The sequence below is a fragment of the Pipistrellus hanaki genome (assembly GCF_964339955.1).
Source record: "Pipistrellus hanaki genome assembly, chromosome: 4".
Classification (NCBI taxonomy): Eukaryota; Metazoa; Chordata; class Mammalia; order Chiroptera; family Vespertilionidae; genus Pipistrellus; species Pipistrellus hanaki.
Genome location: NC_140506.1, coordinates 84,655,207 through 84,670,240, shown reverse-complemented (window position 1 = coordinate 84,670,240; position 15,034 = coordinate 84,655,207). Strand labels below are relative to the sequence as shown.

The following is a 15,034-nucleotide window of genomic DNA, read 5'->3' as shown; positions in this document are numbered from 1 at the left end:
TAAATCCAACAGGTATATCACATTTGACATTGAAGCTACTCCTGCCTTCCTTGAGTCTCCCTGCCCTAGACTGTCATGATCCTGCCCTTTCTAGGCTATTCTTCACCTCTTTGCCATCTCCAACTCTGCTAAAATGTGAGCTCCTCTATCTCTGCACATAATTTATGTGTCCTTCCCCTCCCTCATGCATCCAGATATCCATGCTCAGGCCTCTGCTACTGTCCATTCTTCACTAATCATCTCTATGTTGATGACCCTCACATCTTACTGTCTTTCATCAGCTCCTCTCCAATGCCTCCAAGAAACCTCAAGCTTAGTGAGCATAGAGTAGAACTTATGTCATATCATCTTCAACAGTTTAAAGAAGCATAATTTCTCTCCCATGTGCCAAATATGAGTTATGGAAACCCCAACCCCGGAAATGTTCATCTCTCTCCCTATACCCCCATATATATTAAATCAATTGCCAAGGTTTGCTAAATATAATATTTAAATATTTCCCCTTGTTCACGTCTTTTCTGTGACCACCACCCTGGTCTTGACCTCTTGCTGGTATCCCTGCCCCAGATAGTGTTCCTCTCAGCAGATCCTCCAAGCAGCAGCCTAAGCCATCACTCTAAATAGCTCTGCACATGTGATCATTCCACTCTGCTCCTTAAAACCTTTTGATGGTTTTGGAATCAAGTGAAAATGCCTGTCCATAGTCCACATATCCAGCCCACTTCTGAGCCTCTCTAGGTCTCTGCATTCGTGCTAACCTCATTGTGGACAACCACCTTCCCATTCCACAACTTTCCCATCCACATTGACTCATGAATCCCATAGAACTAATCCCAGGCTTCTGAATACAACGAACTTATCTCAGTGCCAGGTTTCAACAGATGCTGCTCACCCAGCTCAGAAAAACCTCTCCTATTCTCTGCCTTGCACCTTTTCTTGACCTTCAGAACTCTACATGGAGGAAAGCCTTTCTGGGAAGCAGACCCTGACCCTGTAAAACTGGTCGCGCATCTCCTCTTTGTTTATCTCATCAAGTATTACAAGGAGTCATATGCTAACCTTTCTGCCCTAACTGACTCACTGAGTGGGTTGGGGGACTCTATTCCCTTTGTTGGCCTTAGAATCCCTTATACCCAACTCAGGACCTCTTATATAGCAGATGCATAAAAATTTATTATGTAAACCACTAAGTAAGTAAATGTGCCAACATGAACACCATAACCCTAATCTTCCTGTAATCAACTTTATTGGTCTCTTCTGGTAATTAAAATGTACTAAAAACAATGTGGATTTGGAGTCAGCTGGAACTGAGTCTGCATATCAGTTTCTCTGCTTATTAGCTGTGTGACCTTGGCTAAGTTTATTTCCCAGGCCTTACTTTCCTTCTCTGTCAAGTAGGCATCACAGGAGTAATCGTATCATATGATTATTGTGAGAATTAATAAAATAGTGCCTACAAAGCACTTACACTGTTTGCTACAGTTTGGCCCATAGTAGGTATTCAGTCAAGGTTAGTTCCATCCCATCTACAATGTGCATGTCTCATGATGTGGAAGTTAACCCCTGGATGCAGGACACTGGCTGTTACTCCAGAACAGGGGAGGCAAGGCATTGATTTTATCAATATTCTAGGCCCAGGGCTTGTATATCAAAATGACACTTGGGAAATGCATTTGCTTTTTGTGCCCTAAGGGAGACAGATATGTTCTTCACGTACTGCTCCCTACTGTAGACAGAACTGATTTGCCTATTAATATAATTCTGTGCACGGAGAGGAAGGCTCTGCCAAGAGCAGCCTGGCATTACTTTAGCTCTATCAATAAGTCCAAAGACCTGATGATCATTTCTCATTCCATTCCCTGGTTGGAGGTTCTGCACAATTAAGGCATAGCATTAATTTCATACCCCTACCTTTCTTGGATCCTTATTACAAAAAGTGTGACCTATGGATATACTTTTTAGAGCTCATGGGCTAAGAAGCTGTAAGAAGAGAAAAAGAAAGAAATAGAAAAGGGAAACTTCAGATGATAGACACACATGGAAGAGGCACCCTGACCCGAGTGTTATATATTATATGGACTAGAGGCATGGTACATGACAATTCATGTACTCAGGGGGGGTGGGGGTGTCCCTCAGCGGGCTTGTGCCCTCTCACAGTCCGGGAGCCCTCAGGAAATGTCCAACTGCGGCTAAAAGGAGCCCCCACACTGACCATCAGGGGGAAGCTCCTGCACTGAGTGTCTGCCCCCTGGTGGTCAGTGGGCATCATAGTGACTGGTCGTTCAGCCATTAGGTCAATTTGCATATTATCCTTTTATTATATAGGATAATATCAAATTCCCAGGGTTTAGATAGCCCTTTATGGGTTACAAGTTGCTGTTTAATTGTCTCATTTCATTTGGCCTTCATGGCAGAGAGTCACAAAAAGGTGAAGAAGATATTATTACAATATTTCAGAGCAGTAAACTAATGTTCATTCAAGTAAGTTGGACCAAAAAGTATAGCAAATAGAGAAAATAACTAGTTTTCTGACTGTTGGCTGAGGACTTGCTTAATTGTATATGTCTCAGCATTCATTTCCTTGTCTGAGACTCAAAAAGAAAACAAAGGGACTATGATTCTTGAATGTGTTCATCTTAAATTTTGGTCCAACTCCTTTGAAAAAAGAGAATGCCAACAGAAGGCTTCTAAAAATCCTCAAAATGTAAAGCAAAACAAAGCCTCATCAAAAACCACCCTAATCACTATCATTTAAAAATCCATATTGCACTTTACATAATAGTTCCCATTTATTAAATTTTACCTATTATGTGCCAGGCCCCATGCTAGATGCTTTACATACACTATTTGTAATCCCTGCAAATTATGAACTGGCTAGGTGACTATGTTCTAATTAATTCACTTCTCTGGTCCTCAATTTCCTCATCTATAAAACAAAAATAATTATAATATCTACTGATTAGGGTTGTGGTGTACTAAAAATGTGATTGTGTGTGTAATATGTTTGGCTCAGGGCCTATGACAGAGCCAATGCTCAGAAATAGTTAGGCTTTTTGTTTTCATTATTTGGAATTGCAATTACATAGGAAACACAAACCCCATGCTTTCTTTTCCCACTTGAATCCCGTGTTTCCCACAACACTGGGTGATGTCACCTGCATCTTAGAATTTGATTGAGGAAGATAATAGAATAGTATTTAGTGGTTAAAGCCTGGGTTTCAGAATCAGACAAATGGGGATTCAAAATCCAGCTCAGATTCTTGGAAATTAACTTGTTCTCTGTATTATTTCATTTTCTCCCTCATAAAATGGGGATAATAATAGTAACCACATAGTGGTTTTGTGGGATTGAGAGAGATAATGTATCTAAAGCTCCGTATGACCCACAGCAAGCATTTAATAAATGGTAGCAGTAATGTCTTCACAGAAACCCATTTTTACTGAGGGAAGCACTGGTTATTTGAGAAATACAAAGAATGACAACTTTTCAGAGTAGGCTCAGGTCCCAGAACTAAGTGTTGTCTATGGCCAACTCAAACCTATAAAATCGATCAAGCCCCAGTTCTCCCCTAAATGTCTCAGCTAGTAGCCCCCTATGAGCGCATCAGTCCATTCCCGCTGACCACGGTGCTGACCTCTCTTTGCCAGCAGGAACCAATCCCTAATCTTTTTTTATTTTAATTCAGTCTTTCTATTGTGTAAAACCTATAGTGAAGTGTCTGAACGCTCTTTTTAAAATTTTTCTTGTTGACACTATTACAGATGTCCTTCATTCCTCCCCCTCCCCACACCTTTATCCACCTCTATCCAACTGCCACCCCCTAACCCTCTGGCCATCACCACACTGTTGTCTGTGTTTCTGGATTATGCACATATGCCTTTGGCCAAGCTCTTCACTTTCTTTCATTCAGTCTCCCCCATCCTCCTTCCCTCTGACTCCTGTCAGTAGGCTCTATGTATCCACATCTCTGCTTCTCGTTTGTTCATCAGTTTATTTTGTTCACTAGATTCCACATTAGTGAGATCACATGGTATTTGTCTTTGTCTGGCTTATTTTGCTTAACATAATATCCAGGTCCATCCATGCTGTTACAAAAGGTGAGTTCCTTCTTTTTTTTTATAGCCGCATAGTATTCCATTGTGTAAATGCACCACAGCTTTTTGACCCACTCATCTACTATGGGCACTTGGGCTTCTTCCAGATCTTGGCTATTGTGAGTAACACTCTATGATCATAAGGGTGAATATATTCTTACTGATTGTATTTGGAGGTTCTTAGGACATATTTCCAGAAATGGGATTGCACTACCATTTATCAAACTATATTATAAGACCACTGTAATCAAAACAGTCTGGTACTGGCATAAGAACAGGCATATAGATCAATGGGACAAAACAGAGTCCAGAAGTCAAGCCATCTCTCTATCATCAATTAATATTTGACAAAGGAGGCAAGAGGATACAATGGAGTAAAGACAGTCTCTTAAACAAATGGTGTTGGGAAAAGTGGACAGGTACATGCAAAAAAAAAAAAAAATGAAACTAGACCACCAACTTACACCATATATAAGAAAAAACTAAAAATGAATGAAAGACTTAAATGCAAGTCACAAAACCATACAAATCCTAGGAGAAAATTTAGGTAGTCAAATCTCAGTCATCCTCATAGCAATATTTTTGCTGATTTGTCTCTAAGAGTAAGGGAAACAAAAGAAATAAAGAAATGGGAATATGTCAAACTCAAAAGCTTATGCATAGCAAAAGAAACCATCAGAAAAATGAAAATAAAACCCTCTGTATAAGAGAACATATTTTCCAGTTATACATATGATAAGGGGTTAATTTCCAAGTGATATAAAACACTCATATATCAACACCAGGAAGACAAACAATCCAATTAAAAAATGGGCAAAGGACCTGAATAGACACTTCTTCAAAGAGGACATACAGATGGTCAATAAACATGATAAAATGCTCAATGTCACTAATCATCATAGAGATGCAAAGTAAAACCACAATGAGATATCACCTCACACCTGTCAGAATGGCTACTATCAATAAGTCAACAAATAATTGCAGGATGGTGAGTAAAGGGAATTCTAAGGCACTGTTGGTAAGAATGCAGATTAGTACAGCCACTATAGAAAACAGTATGGAGATTCCTCAAAAAATTAAAAATGGAACTGCCTCCCCCTTATCTTTTGGCATTGATTTGGGATTGGAATTTGCATTAGACACATCCTTGTCTCTAATCTCTGTCCTGGTTGATTGATCATATAACTTGATGGATGGCCCATATTTTTGAATCTTTACCCAGATTCAAAGCAGTGACAATTCCCAAATGCAAAACCTAGGGTCTCGTTTTAGTAACAAAACTCAAGTCTTGCTGAGTTGTTTCAAGTTACCAAGTCAAATGCTACCTGGGGAAAGAGAGCGTATGGTCTTTGCTGAGGAACCTTGAAGAAGTTGCCTATCCTCTCTGCATCTCAGTGTCCTCCCCTGTTAAATGGAGGCTAATATTCCTGCTGCCCCTATAGAAAGAGTGACTGTCAGGATCCAATAACCAAATCTGATTCTTGCCCTCCTTTCCTACCTTATCTGCCTGTCCTATTTTTTTTCAAGCACATTTGAATCAGGCAAGTAAAAAAAAAAAAAATGCCATTAGCTATAATCTCCTGGCAGACTTAGAGATCAGCGCGGTGGGGGACATCGTGAAAAATCAGGGTTCTTTCAACCCAGATGGTATGTTTTAAACTTAAAAGGTAGACACAACCTAAGAAAGAGGCCATCATTTTCTTCAAGTCATTCTACAAATCGCTTCAAGGGAAAAGAAGTTGATTCCCTTGTCTTTTCTCAGCTTCGGATTTTTTCTTTATATGCATTCCCAATGGACTCTTCATTTGCACACTGAGAGAAATCAGTTGATTCAGTCCCTACCAGTTTCCTTCTCAAACAGTTCCATTCAGCCTCTCAAATTTGCACAATTATAATTCAAATGGAAGGAAAATAGACTCCAAGAACTATAGATCTGATTGTGATGTGCTTTAAAACAGTTTTCAAAAGACAATGTCTACAGATAAGGAACCATATGGTGGAGTAATAAAGAATGAACAAACAGCTTACTGCAGGAGGGGGGGTGGTGATTTATATCTTTGGGTTCCAAAGAGTACTCTTGAGTGGCTTTGCCCAAAGATGCAAGAGTCTGATTATGTGACAGATTTGTGTTCAGCTGAGTGGGATGCTCTGAGCTGTGCTCAGGAAGAGACACTGCATTAGTTGGGGCATCGAGTACCTGTAACAGCCCTCCCTGCAAACACCGGGAGCATGTCCCTGTACAGGGATGAGGGACTCCCAATGCAGTTTTCATAGTTAATGCAATGACAGCCTTCTCTACTGATATACAAAGAATTCCTACCTCCATCAAATGGTGTTATAGGAATAAAATTGACTTTGGTGTCTGGCAGACTTGAGTTGGAATTTAGACATTGTCCCTTGCTCTTTAACCTTGAGAAAGGTCATCAATCCACTCAGAGCCTCAGTTCCATTATATATAAACTGAGAGGATGGGGGATCTAACTTGGGCTAAATGTCTGTTAAAAGGGAATGAAAGTAATGCCTATACAGTCCCTAGACTATAACCAGGGCACAACAATTATTTTTATTATTAATTATGTTATAAAATGTGGGGGAGTTATCTCAAGCTATCAAGTGGCCGATGCCTTCATACTCACGGTCTAGAAAGCACAGTAAGTCTTCCACAGCGTAGAGATCAATGCTAGGAATACTCAATTCCTCTTTATCTCTGCCTCTCCCTCTGGCCCAACCCAGGCTCCAATGCCCAATCACACATACACACACACACACACACACACACACACACACACACACACACAAAGCACAAAAAACAATAACCCACAAACAAACAGCATAGTGGGGTGCACAGCTACTGCTGCCAATATCACAATTGAGAAAACCAAACTGCAGCTTCAGACACTTGTAGCCAGAAGCAGATTGCTGGGCTAGAGCACTTCAGTGTTCTGTCTCTTTTCTTACAGACAAATGTCATTCCCGCCTTCACCGTCAGCTTGCAAATGGGGAAATAACAGGAACAGACAGAGACAATGCTAGGAAAGTAGGGAGCAGGTCTGAACGACAAACCACTGGTCATTGTATGTGGGATGGAAAGTAATCTGGCTGCTGCTAACCTGGTGAATTATGAAATGCAGAAAAATAATGAGGACCAACACATGTTTGTGACTGAGTCAATACAGTGGGACAGATGACCTTCACCCTTCGGACAAAGATTTCTTTATCCTCGACGATAAGGGCCTATGCTAGCTCTTTAGGAAGTCTTTTCTCACTCCTTTCATAACACCCAGGTAGGCTTAATTAACTATACTATCAGCACTCTTCTTACTATTTTGTATTGAAAGTTCCATTTCTCTGTCTCTACCACTAGATTGTGAGCTTTCTGAGGGCATGGATATTGTATTATTCATCTCTGCTTCACCCATACCTACCACAGGTTTGGCCTAGAGTAGGTAATTAGTAGTGGGTGAGTGGGTGGGTTCAAGAGTGGATGACCAGGTGATAGATAAAAGACAGCTGTTCAGATGAATTGATGAACGAATACATGGATGGACAGATGGTTGGATGGATGGATGGCTGGCCAGACAGATGGTTTATTAGATGACTTATCATTGGATGAATGGCTTTGTGGATGAGTGAATCAATGGATGGACAAGTAATTTAATCACATCAGACATTCATAATTAATAGTTCTTTATCCTAAAAGGTAAGATTTAAATCTATTTAAAGGGCTATTTATTGTCATTTCCCCCCTCCACTGAATTTCAAAGGCAAATATTATCCACAAGAATCTCTAAGTCTTTTATGAAAATGTCCATCATTTATCCTAGTAACTGTGCAAGTGGTGTAATGAGAATTAGACTTGGAGACTCACAAGTCTTAAATTTGAATATTTTCTTCTCAGCTATTGATAAGAAATGTTTCTGACTATCTCCAAGTTTTCCCTACTCATAAATCAGAGAATACCACCTGCTTCACAGGGTTATCATGTAGCTAAAGTGAAATAAGAAATATGAAAACCCATATTATAAGGTTTGGCATAGAATAGGTATTCAACAAATTTGAGCTTATTCAGAAGCTCACTAAAGTCAATCCCTTTACTTGACTCATTTTCAAAATTATTTTAGAAATATTATATCTTTCCCCAAAAATAAAGCTCACTGAGAACACCAACACAGCCACCAGATAAAGCGTTACTATCTCTGATTAAAGTTGGTTCCTGTTGGCTCAGAGACCCCTGTGGCACTCTGAAAGAATCTAGCATTCCAGGGATCATAGAAAACAGCTTTCCCCAAATAACACACGAAAGTTTCAGTCTACATTCTGCAGTGCTGGGCCTAAAGGCCTCGGCTTTCAATCTCCCTGCTCCCTCCCACTCTCCTTGGCCTCCTCCTTCTGTCAGAGGAGCTCAGGGCTTTGCATTCATCTGCAGCACGGAAGAGATGATGGCCCTGTCAGCAAAATAAAAATGGTTTTCCACTGAGTTCAGGAGTTTCTAGAAATAAGCCTTCCGAGAGGCTTTTTGAATAATTTACTCATCTGAGATCATTTAAATAATCTATTCACTCATTTTCATAATTGATGGCAATGGAAAACTATCAAGGGTGCAGCTTTTGTCTTACATTCATACCATCTGTCAGCTTAATCAAGCCCCATAACCCTCAGATGGCTTCCTCACCAACTGGGTTTGGGAGTTAGGGAGCAATGGATATTCTAGGCAACATAGTTGTTGACTCTGGCTCTATTATAGATCTACTTGGCCTCAATTGTGCCTTCATCACTATCACCTTGGGCCAGCCATTTATCCCATGCAGCTTCCAATTTCTCTCCTATAACCTGGAGCTCCAATTATAATTGGGCTGGCATTTATTGATAATCTATTGTGCCCAGTCAGTGTTCTAAGCACTTGATATATTATGTTGTTTAATTTTCCCAACAACCCTGTTACCTCCATTTTAGATATGAAGAAAATGCAGAGAATACTATGATACTGAAGCGAAATAATGCAGTGAAAACATTCTGCCCAGGAGCTGAACTAATGACTTCTGCTACCACCATGATTATCGCATCCATCACCAACATCACCATACCATCATCATCAGTCATCTTTATCATTAACATTCCCATCAATGTATGTTTCTATACAGATGTCTTTTCTATGAATTGCTTTTATTAAATTTTAGAAGTCTTGAAAAATGTTTGCAGAATGCTGCCTTGCAGAAGAGCACTGGTTCAATTGCTATTCTTTTTGAAGTTGGGCTGATGTTACAACTGAAAACAAAATAAACAAACAGTGTAAGACAGAAACACACACATGGAAATAACATCACTTATTTTAGTTTGATGTGTTAACTTGCTGGAGACTTACTATATTTTCCCCACTGTGACCTGACATATTATACTGTGTGGTTATTTAAAATAGTCACTATGCATGATGCTAGATGATAATTTCAAATCTTTGGTAATGGCTTAACTTTCCCTCTCGATGGCTCACATAATTTGAGAAACTTAATGATCATTATATAAGAAAACAAATTAAATTTCACACCCACTCTGCTCAGGTAGTGATATTACCAAATCTATTTACAAAAGGGGGGTACTTGACTTTGATTGTGGGAGGGAAGAAAGGGAAGGAAGAGGGGGAGAGGGAGGAAAGAGAGATGAGCAATGTTTTTTACAGGAATGGCAAATTTCTTCCAAAATGCCTAAGTACAGACCATGCCTAAAAAATTTTTTTTTAATCTGATTCCTCTCTGCCACAAATATCTCAGCAAACTATCCAATCAATGCTATGAGCTTTCAATTCTGGTTTTTGCATTTCTCTCAGATTCTGCTGCCACTGTTGTTGCTTACACCTACATCCCCTTGAACCTGAGCTACTTAAATAGCCCCTTAGAAAATTTTCCTAAAGATGTATGCCAATCACTATTTTATTTCTGAAGAAGAAACTAGTTTATGAGGTTCATATATCCTGGCTTTCTGGCTTACTAGCTCTGTGACCCTAAGCAAGTTATTGAATTTCCCTGGACCTCACTGCCTACATTTGTAAATCAGAGTATAGTAGTATCCATATTACAGTGTTCCTATGGGGATGAGATAAGTTTATATATTTAAATGCTCAGCACTAGGCATGGTATATGACCAATACCAAAGAAATGTTAGCTATTACTATAATTATTTTTATGTTGTACTCTCATAATCTGTTTTACAGTGCCCAAAAGATTACTGAATCAAGTCCTGTAGTCTGTAATTTCAATTCCAGCATGGTCCTTCATGCCCATAATTTCCCTTATAATCTGTATTCATTTTTCTATTGTCATATAACAAATTACCTCAAATTGAGCTACTTGAAACACACCCCCTTGTGATTTCATGGTTCAGCAGGCTCATCAGGGTCTCAATAGGCCGAAATTAAGGTGTCAGCCAGGCTGGGCTCAGAGTTTGGAAGAATCAACTTCCAAACTCATTTAAGTTGTGAGCTGAGTTCAGTTCCTCAAGGCTGCAGGACTGAAGTCCTTGTTTTGTTGCTGGTTATTGCCCAGAGATTAAATTCAGCTGCTGGTGGCTACTCACATGCCTTGTCATGTGGCCCTCTCAATGCTCAAATCCAGCAGTCATTCAACTCTTTCTCATGCTCACATCTCCCTGACTTCCTTTTCTGTCAGAAGTTGCAAAAAATCTCTAGTTTTAAAGGATCATGTGATTAGGTTAGGCCCACCCTGATAATCTTCCTTTTGATTACTGAGAAGTCCACTGAAAATGCCCTTTGTGTTATCTAACATAATTACTGAAGGCATATCTCATCATATTCATGGTCCCACTCACTCTCCCAGGGGAGAGAATTATAGAAAGGTGAGGGTTATTTAGAACACACAGCTATGTTTCTGACACACTGAACTCTTCCTCAGATGGGCCTTGGGCACTCTTGCCTCTGGACTTTGACTTTCAATGTTTCTCCTAAATGGAATGGCCTTCCCACACATGTTCAGAAGTCCAGATCATGCTTATTCTCTGAGAACCTGTTCAAATGAGCAGCCCATGCCCCTTCTCCCTACTTTCAACAAAGCTATTCTCTAAATATCAGAGTTTTATCAGAAAATCTTTTGTGGCACGTTTCACATTATCTCATAATTATGAGCATTTTCTAGTGCATTATTAGACTTCAGTTATCTTAAAAGCTGGTCCATGTCTTATTGCTACCCTCTACAATGACTTGGACATAATAGGTACTTAGGAAATTTTGTTGAATGGAATAAATGTGTGAATAAGTAAGGGTTATATATCCAAAATTCAATATACTCTGTTTATGGGATTTAACTGAAAAAAAAAACTCAATAATTTTGAGGACTCACTAGGTGACAGGATCTAAACTATATCCATAAACAACACTTTATTTGACATTGCTACTGTCTCATTCATCAGAGATTACTCAAGGCACAATGAGACTCCAATTTCCTTATTTGCTTGTCTCCCATATCAATTCTCTTAAGCATTGCCACTAAAAGTGTATTGCAAAGGAATAAAGAGGCATAAAGACTAAAAAGCAAGAACTCTTGAAACTAGGATGACAAAACAATTTTTGTCAGGGTTACAAGGAATAAAACTAGTCTAATCTGTGCCCTAAAGCAGTGGCTCTATATCTCTAATGGACATGAGAATCACTAGGGGAACTTATGGAAAAGCAGAGACAGAAATGATTATTCTCTAGGTTTGAGATAAGGCTAAGACTTCTATATCTTTCCCATGGCGATTCTGAACTAGGAAGCCAATTGACCACACTTATGGAATTATCACACTAAATGATGTACCTCATTTAGGGGAGCTCATAAAAATGTTTTCATTCCTTCTCATATTCTTTCTACAAACTTTTATTGAGTCTCAGCTGTTGAGCACCAGAGATATAATGGTAAAGGACAAAATGAAAACCTGAAAGCAAACAAACAGTATTCTTTCAGTCACAGCCAGAGTTCATGGCCTCATCAATAGGCTGCCATTGTTTTTCTAAACTAAGTGAGCACATAGTAGAAACCATAATATGTTTCTGTCCACTTGTACAGTATGTAAACAATGCATTTCCTTTTCGGCAATCCATAGAAATGTTCTACCAATTGTCATTTATTGGTCTCAATTATGATTTTCCTCCATTTTTTAACATAATTATTGGAATGTGTGTGTGGAAGTAAAGTACAATATTTGCATAAATACTTCAGTCCTTTAGCAGGATGAACATTTCTTCAGGTTATTGATAAAACACACACACACACACACACACACACACACACACACACACACTTGGTTCAGAATAGCTCTTAGTAAGTTACTAGAAATTGTATAGAGGTCCTTCTTTGCACCAGAAATAAAGCCTTGAGGTAGAGCCAAAGAAACATGAAAGCAACAGATCTATTCCTGATGGGTCTCCAGTCAAAGCTGAAAAGAATAAGCAAGCAAATAATTACAGTGCAAGCTGTTTCCACTCTTGGGAGGTCTGTAGAAATGAAGTAGAAAGAGCAGAACCCACTTTGGATTATGCAGATGTAGAATCAATGGGTAGAATGTCCTTGGCGAAGAGGGGGAAATGTTCAAAGGGACATGAACATCAGGACATGCTATGCATGAGCGGATGACAATTGAATATGAGGGCCTGGAGGATAGAGAGAGGATAATAATAAGGCTTTCTATGCGGGGTCACAGGAAAATAACCATATTCCTGAGAGAAAGATGATGACTTTGACTTTAGACAAGATGGAGTTGGAGGTCAGTGGACGATACATGTGGGCATGTTCTGCAGCCCAGTCTGGAGATCCGGGGATCTGGGCTGGAGGAAGGGACCACAGTGTGGAAGGCAGCTGAAATCAAAGGCACCGGTGAGAATGCAGGGTGGTGAGAGTGAGGAGGGAGTAGACACATCAGAGCAAAGAGAATGGGACACTTTGTTCAGGAAGGCATACTCAGGGATCTACTTTATGTTCTGGGGCATCTCTGTCATCATTAAAAAACACCTGTCTAAAAAACAAGAGGGTTGTTTTTCTTTAATATTTAAAACTTTTGTCCTATTTATGCTTGAAGTCAAAAACTGCTTTATAAAATCTTTCTTTACATGTAACTTTTTTGTCTCTATCTATATATTCCTTTAAAAGTTAGTCTATATGTATATACAAACATATACAGCATATATATATATATATATATATATATATATATATATGTAATTTTAAACAAGTATAGCCCTAAAATAGCAAATAGAGTTATTTCCAAAGCATATTTTTCAGATAGTTAATAAATTGATCTGGCTTGAGAAAATCCAATCTATCGTTCAAGGACCAACACTAATGTCCCTACCCTGATGAAGATTTCCCCAACTGACCTAATCAAGTTCACTCCCAATTCCCAGAAATGACTCAGTGATGAGCTAATTAAGGAGAGGGATGGTTTCCTCCTCATCCTTGCACCAGCCCTAGTGCCTGATGGAATATTGGTCACAGGGTTGGCCCAGAGGGGATATCAGTTGTCCTGGCCGGGGTTGACAATTGGCTTGCATCCAGAGTACTGTTTCCAAGCATCTCTGGGAAGTGTTGGACCTACAAGCTTTGAGGCAGAGCAAAAAGCCCTGGTTTGCAAGAGAAAGCCTGCTCACAACAGTGCTGTGTCTGCCAAACACAGGCAAGCATTGTGCATAGCACTGGATGAATCCACAGCAGCCACACACAAAGGCTCAGCAGAAAGCAAATTTCCTTCCAAGGGCTTGTCACCTTTTGCAAGAAACACTCGTTCCATGCTGTTAGTTCCAGTGACGCCACTGGGTGACCTCAGAGATGAAAAGAACCTCTCAGTCCCAGGATAACAGATCTCCCCTTGGCGGGCCTTCCCCTCGGCTGACCTGCTGTACCAGCGAGTGCTGCAAGGGGGCAGGTTGAAGGCAAACATGCCTGGCATTTACCTGCTCCACTGGCTTGCTCGGTCTTCGAGGCGGAAGTACAAGGAGTTATGTCTGAAACACTGGATCTCCTGGGTACCAAGAGAATAGACCAGCTACAGGAAGCATTTGTACATTCTAAGCTCAACTCAGCAGCAATTCCCCGAGCTGCCTCTTTGAGAAATTGCTGTATTTCAACAGAAATTTAAAAGAGGACACAGAAAATATTAAAAGGACATCTTCTATATCTGGTAATGGAAGATATCAATGATAGCCTTCTTTTATGTGATGTTATCACTTACCCTGCAGTGCCTCCCTACAAACAGGCTCCCTGGCAAATAAGCTAGGTCCAAAGGCAAGAGGAAAATTTTATAGGCGTGAGTCACGCCTGACCTGACCCAGGACTGGTTATAGCCAACCAGGGAGAATGGTTTTACAGCTTTAAAAGGGCTCCTCAGATGGTGTAACTACAAAAGGTTGGAAAATAACCCCCAAACTCAGTATCACGGACAGAAGGGCTCAAGTTCTGAACCTCCTATTAAGGGTAAGAAAAAAATAAAATAATAACCTGCATTTGGGCTCTGCATATGGAAGATGAAAGAAAAACCAGAATCTGAAGGATGAGTGAAAAAAAAAGTGAGGATAACCCTAGCCGATTTGGCTCAGTGGATAGAGCATCAGGCTGCGGACCAAAGAGCCCAGGGTTCAATTCCGGACAAGGGCATGTACCTGGGTTGCAGGTTCCTCCCTGGTTAGGGCCCATGCAGGAGGCAACCAATTGATGTGTTTCTCTCACATCGATGTTTCTCTCTGTCTTTCCCTCTCTCTTCCACTCTCCCTAAAAACAAATAGAAAAATATCCTCTGGCAAAGATAAAAAACAAAAACAAAAACAAAAAACAAACAAACAAAAAAGTGAGAATAAGGAAAGCATTACAGCAATAATGATGATAATAATGCTCCAAGTCTCAGATGCTTAAAGGATGGCGGTAGAGTGGGCCACAGGGAACAGTAGAGGAAAGAGAGGAGATGA

General features: G+C 39.9%; 1 protein-coding gene across 1 annotated transcript in view; it reads right to left on the bottom strand.

The window, feature by feature from the left end:
• The window catches only part of GRIN2A (glutamate ionotropic receptor NMDA type subunit 2A), a 361,366-nt gene that overhangs the window by 102,938 nt on the left and 243,394 nt on the right, over nucleotides 1-15,034 (bottom strand). The gene's annotated exons all lie outside the window — the stretch shown is intronic.